Raw genomic sequence first — 9682 nt, forward strand, 5'->3', positions numbered from 1 at the left:
GAAAAAGAAAAAAAAAAAGAGGTGACATGTCGTTGCCATAGCAACTGTTTAGGGTTTGGATGATTTTCCCTAACCATAATGGGCTAGTTTGGAGCATAATGAAACCAGTCTGGCTTTCCTGGCTCTCACACTGCGGGTCATGTGCACACACACACACACACACACACAGACACACACACACACATACACACACAGAGAGAGAGAGAGAGCTGAGAGAGTAACACATGTTTTGCTTTAGTACTTGTTTATGTTCATCCAACAGTGGGAGAGCAGAGCCATGGTTAACTATCAATTAAAGCGATGATCATAAAACAAGCACTTGTAAATAAACACTGCCAAGCTAACGTAGAGAGAGAGGCAGGAAAAGACAAAAAGAACAGTTTAATATTACTGCGATAACACAAATATACCTGCCTATTGCTGAGTAATGTTGCTTTAATAAGGGGAACATCTGAGTGCTAGAAGATATAAAACTATTAACTTCTCAAAATCCCACCTTAAAAACACCGTCCATGTCTTTGCTACACGCAGATTGACATCCTGGAAGACAGGCGCATATTCCGTTCTCATGTTATAATGTAGCTCGCGGGCTTCACCCCACCAGGAACCAGTGAGTTTTCTGGGTAACTGCTTTCAATAAGTGCGCTTATAAAACTTTGTGTGTTAATGGGGCTTTAAGCCAGCATATGCTACACATGGAGCGTAATAAGTCTCTGTGTGTGTGTTAAAGAAGTTTGGAGGTGTGTGTCAGAGTGTGTGTACGTGCGTTAATGTCTCCTCTGTCTGAGTATAATGAGCTCCCCTGGGCCCCCCTCACCTTCCACCCCTCCTTCCATGCCTCCATCGCTGCCTCCCTCCTCCTCCTTTCCCCTAAACTTGGCCCTATTAACCCCTCACTTCCCCCCTCCCATGTTTATTTGAGTAGGGGATGGTGGTGAGGAAAGGTGAGTCGACTGCCTGTACACATGTTTATTTATACATAGGTAGGTCTGAGGATTTGAGGGGGGGGAAATGGGGGGGGGGGGTGAAAATGAGTTTGTGAGTTGTGGGTGCTAACAAATGGCCAAGTTTGTCTGCTGGGAAGAAAAAGACAGTGAGAGAAACAGCTTAGATGTTGGGTCAGTGACTTCACACCTTGGACTGACCCAGTGGCCATGATGCTGAGGTCCGCTTCACTGCTCATCTCCTCTAGCCTCACCCAAACCTTTATGCAGTCATGAGTCAGGAGCTGCCCTTTACCGATGTGTGTATGGGTGTGGGTGTAGCCCACCCGAGGGTGCAGCTGAACGCAAACTTTGTCACATGACCAAACAGTTGTCAGAAAAACACACTCTGTACACTAGTGTACACATGTTCCCCCAAAAAGTTTATCATTCTCACTGCTGCTCAGCGTTTCACTTCACATTTAACTGCCATTTGATTAATATGCACATATAAAAATTATTTAATGCTCCTGGCATGATTCTGACATGAGAACAGCAAGTACTAAGGCCCCTTTATCAGGTCTGCGAGAGATTTAATGCCACGCTGATAACTTTTCATGTCGTGAAGGAATACTTTGACATTTTGAGAAATACACTTTTTTGCTTTCTTGCCGTGACTTAGATGATCAGTTTCACCCTCACGTCTGTACAGTAAATGGGAAACTTAGCTTAGCATAAAACTGGAAACAGTCCAGGACATAACACCTCTAAAATGGTGTAGGTAGATGGATATGGTTACCTTTAGCCAGAGCCAAGCTAGCTGTTTATCCCTGCTTCTAGTCTTTATGCTAGGCTAAGCTAACTGGCTACTGGCTTTAGTTTCTTATTGAGCTTACAAACGTGAGAGTGGTATCAATCTTCTTATCCAACTTCCAGTCCTTTCAGAATGTCAAGAAAACAACGGCTTTAATACATAAGCACTGATGAACAATATTTTCCATCCATCCACAGAGGTGGGCTTTTCTTCAGGGTAGCAGATGTGAGAGTCACCTCACTTTTTGGCATCTTGAGCTTATCTGTGACTCCGAATAACAAACTGAAAGTCAAATATTTGCTGTTTGGTCTTGGATTATGGACAATCCTACCTAATGCGGAGGCAGTCGGTGCAAGAATGTAGCTAAAATATGGCTCTGTTTGAGTAACCCTGGATATTTATAGCACTCTCAAAGGCTGGGGGCAGTTGCGGTATAGTGTTTGTATTGGGGTGTTTAGGACAGTATCGCTGCACGGATAAAGTGATTTGACCTGAAGCTCAGTCCAAGACATTCTTTGGCTGTCTGTGTTAAATAGAGTATCATCAGTCCTGCTAAATGTCACAGATGTCTCACTGGCTTATGTATGTTTTTTAGATGAAGAAATGTGATTTAACACAAACCTCTGTGATTCAAGTTTTTCCTGCTCACATGACCCGGCCCCTCTTTACTAATTCGGACACTTAAGATACAGAGACTGCCTTTACATGTGTAGAGTAGGAAGTGTAGTGGGTTGCATCAGGTAGCCTTGGCTCTATGACAATTTCTTTTGGTGGGGATTTTTTTTTAACCTGCTTAACTTGGGCCTAGTTCATGGTAGAGCCAGGAGGGGGGGGGGGCTTTGGGTCAGGCCTCAGAATAGGAGTATGAACTCAGTAGGGGTTTCCCCTCTGCCTTACTCTCTCTCTGTCTGATCTGTTATCACCTGCACCCAATGCTTTATCCCTCCTCCCCCCGCTGCTAGTTAGTGGGTGCCATTTAGGCTTCTTATAGCAGGATTAGTGCCATGCTTCCACCTCAGTGCACCTGATTTCAGGCAGCCTTGTTGCTGTGGGATTTGACGCAAAAACAGGAGAGGAAAATCTTCTTGACTATTTCTCCTTCTCTCTTTTGAAAAACAATGCTGCCAATGGATTAGTGTGCAAAGGGCAAGCTATTTTGGAAGTGACAATCCTCTTGAATCGTAGTAGTAGTCCTCTGCACTGCCTGCCATGATAAATACTGATACTGATCATACTGATAGCGAAAGAGGGAGAGTAGAGAAGCAGAGGGGGGAAAGAGAAAGACGTAAGACAACAAATAGAAAGAGAAAAACGAGTTGAGTCATCCAGTTTATCAAATATATCCCCCTGAAAATGTACTTTGCAGACAAATAGGGACACAGAGGGACAGACAGACGGAGAGAGACAGCAAAGCGAAGACAGGGCGACGCCAGTGGGAAATAGAACGAGGTGGATGGAGGTGAAAGGCAGACAGAAAAATCACAGGTCTTTTCAAGTGTTGCCCAGCGTTGGTCAAGTCTCAGAGCTGCTGCCAGGGTGCAGTACTCAGTGCCACTCCAGCACAGTGAGCCTTTGTAACTGTAGTTCTCAGTGGAGCTGAGGGCCGATCCAGCTGGCCCGTTCCCTGCCAGGTTTTCTCATGCCGGGCCACTGACAATCAGGCACGGTGGGGTATAGTGGATACTGGGGAATTTTAAGCGTGTTTCTTATTTTAACTCTCCAAAATAGCAACAAAAATCTACTTGATACCATTTACAGAACACACTGGGCAAAAGCTACGTATCAGTGCTCCAGCATTTTAACAGCAAACAGAGCCCTTTTTTTTTAGAGGTCTATAGAGGTCTTTGTTTTATTGCATTCATTGTGGTTACTACTCTGCTGGGAGCACTAAATACAGGAGAAACAATACTTATACTGTACCACATTGAATAGTGTTATATACAATACTACCACACTGTGTTGAAAGCCTCATGTTTGGCAGCTCAAAGTGCTTAATATTTGAACACTTATGGAAAGTAACAAATCCCTCATTACTGCAGTTGAAAAGCTTGTTTTATGCACTTGTTTTTTTCTGTTATATGCATTTTAAAGTACTTTCAGTCATGAGCATAATCCATTCAAAGTGGCTATACCCAATATTTATTAACAAAGGGTTTGCTCATATTGATGAACCCATACAGAATTACCATCTGATTTAATTCCCCTTTTAAAGCCTTTCAGCTCATTGTTTTGGTTTGCAGTTTGATCCCACCCCTCTCAGAACCAAACAGCAGACAAAGATAGTGACTACCTAATGCAGCAGAGCAAAAAAAAAAAAGAAAAAAGGAGATAATACTGGAGATACATTCATCAGGTGGACACCACCACGCCTCCAAATGATTACTAATGTTGCTCTGCGTAGATTAGATGTGTAAATAGGCTTGCTAGTAAGTTAGCCGTGTCAACGTAAAAATTGTTGTGTTTTCAGTGTGTTTCCACAGTTTAAAACTTGGCAATTTTTTTGAAAAAGATTATGTGTCACATAAAGATGGTGACAACTTTGGACAGCTGAAATTTAGACGGATTAGTTGGAAGGTGGTGCAGAGATTAGCGCTGCCGCCTCGCAACAAGAAGATCCTGTTTTCGAATCCATCCTCCCGGTTTGGCTTCAACCAGGCGCTCTGGTTTCCTCCCAGCGTAAATACATGCAGGTTATGCATGTTGGTGGTTTTCTAGTTATAAGCGTCACCTCTGTTAGACTGATGATCTGTCCAGGTCTGACCTCTCTGCCAACGAGACCTGGTTTGGTTCCAACCACCTGCATCGTGGGTAAAGATAATGGAGGGAAGAAGAGTGAGTACTGCTACAATCTGGATACCACATTGGGCCTCTCAGTGCAGCCTCTCTCACTCCTACTTGGAAAAAAATTAAGCACATGTGCTGCATGATGGGGTTTTGCTAAATTCTTGCCCTGTGTGGAAGCATCTGCACTCATTATGTTTCCTCTCTCATTTATTTGGGTTTTATCCTTTAATTTGTCACCCACCTGCAGCTCATGACGGACTAGATGAAACTAAAAACTTCAAGTCTGAGATGACCCTGGCTTCCCCATCAATAACAACATTCATCATGCAGTAATATGCAGCCTCTGTCTGTTTTGTCAGAGTTAAGAGGTGAATATAAATCACAGCTTAAAAGTAGGGAGGCAACGGAGGGGGTGGGAGGGGGTAGGGTGGGGGGGGTTAACTACAACCTTGCAGCTCCTCCTCCTCACCCCCCTCTCCTTCTGCACAGATGCACAGATAAGAGCAGACAATCCACTTCTTTCAACGCAGACAGGGAGGAGAGGGGTTTGACTGATGAGCATGCTTACAGGCACACACACATACACACATACACACACATGTCGAGAGGTTTGTGACAGGCACATCTCTATGAGTGTGTTATCATCTCTCTTTATGAGTCTCTGACAGGAAGTAAGCCTGTACTTTAAATTGCACGTCTCTGTGTCCCCACTCCTGTCTGCTGAACAAAATAGCTGCTTCTTCTGACAAACAAAGGCTTTTGCATTTTATGGTCAAAGGAACAAGTTATTGCAAGTAAACGTGCACACGCACACACACAAATACACTGAAGCTTGTCCTTGCCGATGAGATGTTTGTGATGGAAGAGTGTATATAAAACAAGCAGACAGCTGAAAGGGCACTTTGCCACTTGGCACGCAGCCATTTTCCATTTAACATCCCTCCTTTCTCCTCCATTTCACCCTGCGTGCACCAACTTGGCTATGGTTTATTTCCACCTTGATTCTTTCTTACTTTGGAATACACTTTTAGATTACACCATATCAGTTCATCGCAGAGGAGTGGGTTCGTGCATAGAGGTACCCTTATGTTAGTGTGTGGCCAGATTTTCTAAGACTAAGAAAGCTTCTCTGTTTTGGTGATCAGATCATCATCAGAGGAGAGGGGAGGAGGAATGAGGACAGATGTGGAGGGAGAACGAGCAGTGGGAAAGATTACCAGGACAGCTGCAGGCGGAGCAGCTACTCTTACAATAGTTTGGCAGGAGTTCAGATTTCAGCTTTGTACCACCCTTCTTTTCAGCTCCTCTCCTTCCACTCTGTTGCGCTTTTCTCTGCCTGCGTATGTCTGCATGACTGCTGTCAAATCGAGTATTTTTTTATCCATCTTTTCTCATCCAGTTGAATTCATGCCTTTCTTTCTCCTTCTCCCTCCTACATATCCCTTCTTTGCCATTTGCCAAAACCACAACACACATTTAAAGCCGGCCTGCAGTCAGTTTTTGAAGGTCAGGTTTGATGTGGCAGCGAGTGGGGGGGGGGGGGGGGTGGGGGGTGGGGAGAGGGGGAACTGTTTAAGATGGCCATAATCCACAAACCCTCCACCACACAGCATAGTGATGAAAGAGAGAGAGAGAGTTGGAGTGGGGCTGCATGGTGAGTTGAGACTCTATTATCATGATGTAAACATGAGCACAGGCCCCGCAGATGTGGTTACCTGACACAGAGATAAACGATCAGTCACCCCGGTTGCCAGTGTACGTTTCGCTTTGAACTGCAAACACATCACATTTCACAGACCTTGAGAACAGTTTCAAGAGTGTATCTGAGATTACACTCTCTCTGATAATGCATTACGAGACTTTATCTACTTGCTTCACCTTTTTCCCACACTTGACACGTTTAAAAGGTTTTAGGTTTCTCATGCAGTTTGGTGCCAAGGTAAAACAACAAAAAGTGTATTCAGAATACAAGGTGAATTTTAGATGCAGTGCAATTGCATGCAAAGTATATAGTCAAATTTCTTTCAATAAGTCTAGATGTGTATCTAATTTTAACCGAATTTCCATAAAATTAGTAGAAGAGATATGATTTGATGCATGTTTTCATCCACTACTACTATGTGAATAATATTAGTTGGTTAATCAAGATAAACAGATGGTGGTGCTAATTCTGCAGTCTGGTGCCATTAGACAATTGCAGAGGAAGAGGATGAAACAAGATGATGTAATTAAAAGAGCTCCAGTCAAACCTCAAATAATGGAAAACCGTGTAAAATGCTTGTTTCATGTATTAATCTGAAAGAACGTTAGCAACTCCTCATAGCTGAATTCACATCTGCTGATTTCAGAGTTCAGTGGATTTGGTGCGTATGTTGCTTGCTAGCTTATAGCTAACATTTGCGCAGCTGCCACATCAGCTATTTGGAGCAAACTAACACAGTATGCGCAAAAGATGTAGTGGTCAAATTTGTGCAAAAGTCAGGTGAAAATTTGTTTTGCTTGCTGTCTGAACAAACCTTTATGCTGTGATTGAAAATGATTGAGACTCTTCCTGTAAAAATGACGACCCACAGTTACGTTTTATTGTTAGGGGACCTCTAGTGGCAATAGTAATCATGACAGGAGCAAAAGAGGAAGTCAGGTGATGTTACACAAAGAGCCACAAAGTCCATGTTAGGAAGTTGGTTGAGTCGAGACCGTGTTTGCTTTCGATGTGTAACCAACAGTCGGTGTTGTTTCTTTTATCCACAACCTTAACCGTGTGCTTACTATCAATTGAGGATGCAGGTCCTCTTTACTTATTTGAACCCAAACCACAATCTTTTCCTAAACCTAACCAGGTACTATTTGTGCCTTAACATAACCAAAGCGAGACTGTTGCGTATCCTGAACAGCATGTTCATTATTGTTACCATGACAACGAAGGTCCAGTACTCTTGCTGCCGGTACACTCGTGAGGGTTTCCTACCCTCTGGTACGACCCACACGAGTGGGGTTTATGGTCCTTTAAGTTGGAAGACTTGTTGAAATGATTTCCTATACATGATTTTTCAAAGTTCAGTTTGAGTATTTGTTTCTTTTCTAAACAAATATTTTCTGTTTTTGTTTTACTTTGATTGTCATAATTTTTCACATCACATTTTTTATTTCACTCTGGACTTTTTTTTATTATTATTATCATCATTATTAACAATAATTTACTGATTGATTGATTTACTTATTAGTTGTTGGATTAATTTATATAAATTAATGATTTACCAACCTGACAACAGCAAAAAAATGACTTACTTCAAAATCGCAGCCTGTTCTCTCTGTGTGTGCAGATCCGTCTGTCCACAAAGGAGTCTCACAAAGGACGAGAAACCTCCATTCAGAGACACACACACACACACACACACACACACACACACACACACACACACACACACACACACACACACACACACACACACCAATTCCCCCAGTGGAAACATGATCCCCTTCATATTTCCAGTTCAAACGCTGAGAGAAATGCTTGAGAAATGCAATTTGGTAGAGAAGCCTGGCAACTCAAACAACAACGGCAGCAAAACCTAATGAACTTTGTGGGAAAAGATGAAAAGAAATTAGTTGCATGGCAGATATAATGTATGTGTGTGAGTCTGAATGAAGACAGGTTCCCAGAGTGTGGTTTTACTTAGAAGGAACTGAGCTTCTTCGACTATTTAAGGAAGAAAAAAGTGCACACATCATTTTCAGTCGTACTGAAATTGTGTGTATATGTGTGTGTGCGCAGACATACATGTGCTTATCTTGAAAATGCAGTAATCTTTGTATCAAGCATCCTGATTTGTTAAGCTTTTATCATTGATTATAATGGCCAAGTAATGGGGTTCATGTGAAGAGAACCACTATACTGAACCATTTACCTTGTTGGTGAAAGCTAAACTGTGATTCATCCCACTCGACAGAGAGACATGTGACCACTGCACAGGTTTCTGGTTCACGGCTTTGTAGCATATCCATCAGGCTGGAGAGAGACAGGACTGAAATCAGCAGTGTTTGTTTTCATTTCAGATGGACACATTTCACTGTATGCCTTAAATAGTCTGAGAAATATAGCAAAGACAAGACAAAAAGGGGGTAGGACAAGGGAGCAGCCCCAACCCTGCATCCCAGCTAATCTCTTTTCAAGGCATAGGATCTTTGTGCTTTTTAATATTCCAAATGTAGAATAAAGTCCAGGACATTATTCATGTTTATTCCTCTCCATCAGCTGAATGGCAGGTAGGCAGGCACTCTCTTTCACTGGAGCGGTGCGAGCTTGCCAAGCTATAAAAGCAGCTATAAAAATCACCTCCAGAACCAGCTCAGATGCCGACCATATGGCCGCGAGTTTAACAAGGACAAACTGCACCTCCTCACAGCTGCCTGCTCTCTCGGGTTCAATCCTTCACTGTTTCAGATTTTTTTTTTCCTTCTTTAATCCTCTTCCCATGTAGTATCTGAGATCATTGTCCCCTTTTCTGACGAGACAGCGCATCCAATTACTGATATTCTGTAATTTTGTCTGACTATGTGATGGAGTATTCCACCTCCTGCTACAGCACTGATTACACCGACCAGCATTTTCTGTTGCAACAACTAAACAAATAAATAAATTGCTGTAGTGAATTGAAAACACAATTAAAACAAATAAAAAACAACAAGTGCCCATCTTTCCTCACCAGATTAGTCATTTGTCAACAATGAAGATTTCAGTCCACAAGTCACCTCGTGCCGGCAATCCCCTGGGCCCCTTTTCTTTTTAGCCAGGCTTCAGGTCTGCCGCCCTGTCATTAGCTCTGAGCTTTAATTAACAGACACACCTGTCACCGTGCTGCACACAGACACAGCAGGTCTTTCTGGGGACGCTGGGGAATTCCCGCTAAAACTGTGTCACAGATTACGGTGCCAACGGGTAGTTGTTGATCTGCTCCAAAGAAAGCCAGAGCTGTTGAGAAGATTTCTCCCACAGGTGTTGCGGTCGAGGAGTCGTCTCACCTGCATGCATGTGTGTGTTTGTGCGTGAAGTGCAAAGCCCTGGATGAGTGGGTGGGTGGAGAGCAATGCTAATGGGGACATCAATAGGATTGTGTGAGCACAAAGAGAGGGGCAGCGGGTTTGTTGGTCATCTGCCATG

This window comes from Seriola aureovittata, chromosome 6 (assembly GCF_021018895.1).
Source record: "Seriola aureovittata isolate HTS-2021-v1 ecotype China chromosome 6, ASM2101889v1, whole genome shotgun sequence".
Taxonomy (NCBI): domain Eukaryota; kingdom Metazoa; phylum Chordata; class Actinopteri; order Carangiformes; family Carangidae; genus Seriola; species Seriola aureovittata.